Raw genomic sequence first — 868 nt, 5'->3', positions numbered from 1 at the left:
CATGGCGTACACGCTGGCACCACCCGCGCCACCGGGAGGGCTTGCCGCCGGTGAGCACCGGCCGGCGGAGCGCCTCCCCTGCTCTCGGTCGCTGACCAGCAGGGCCCAGCCGCAGTGGCGTGGCCTTTGCCCGGCCGAGCTGGGCCAGGCTGGCTTGGGCCGAGCCCCGAGCCAGGCCGCCGCTCGCCCCTTCGCTCGGACTGAGCAGGCCGATTGTGGCCGTGGGCCAGTTCGTTTCCACGGGCTGGCCCAGTAACGTTTAAATGATTTGATTTCCATTTATTCTTTATTATTTGAAATCTGAAATGGTTTGAAAAATGTTTGGATGATCAAACTTGCTCCAAATTTGTTGAAACAAATTTTGCTAGGTTCCTTATCATCAGATCTACTTGGGAAAATTATTGCATGTCATTTTTGGGATACTTTTCTGTAGGATTTTATTTAATCATGAATATTGCTGATAACTTGAAAAATATGTAGAAAAATCTATAGGCTTCATAAAAATATGATTCCAAGTTTGTTAATCTTATTATGTAATGTACTTCCTAGGAAAAATATGTTTCATGCATGTGCTGTGGGAAAATTTTGAGGTGTAGTTCAAGTACCATTAATGGCTGAATTTTGTTATTTTTGCTAGAGAGCAAACTTTGTATAAAACATGCATGTGAAAATTTTTGGACAGTCATTATATACCATGAAGAACCTAGGAAAAATAGTAATTCTGTTGTTTGACACTTTTCATAGTACAAAGTAATTTCATGCTCATTTTTATGCTATAGCTTGTCATTTTTGTGTAGGATAGTTTACTTATCCAAATGCCATGAAATTTTTATGGTAGTCTGTTTAGGGTAGTAGTATGCTACTGTAA

This window comes from Miscanthus floridulus, chromosome 2 (genome assembly GCF_019320115.1).
Source record: "Miscanthus floridulus cultivar M001 chromosome 2, ASM1932011v1, whole genome shotgun sequence".
Taxonomy (NCBI): Eukaryota; Viridiplantae; Streptophyta; class Magnoliopsida; order Poales; family Poaceae; genus Miscanthus; species Miscanthus floridulus.
This window is presented reverse-complemented; position numbering follows the sequence as displayed.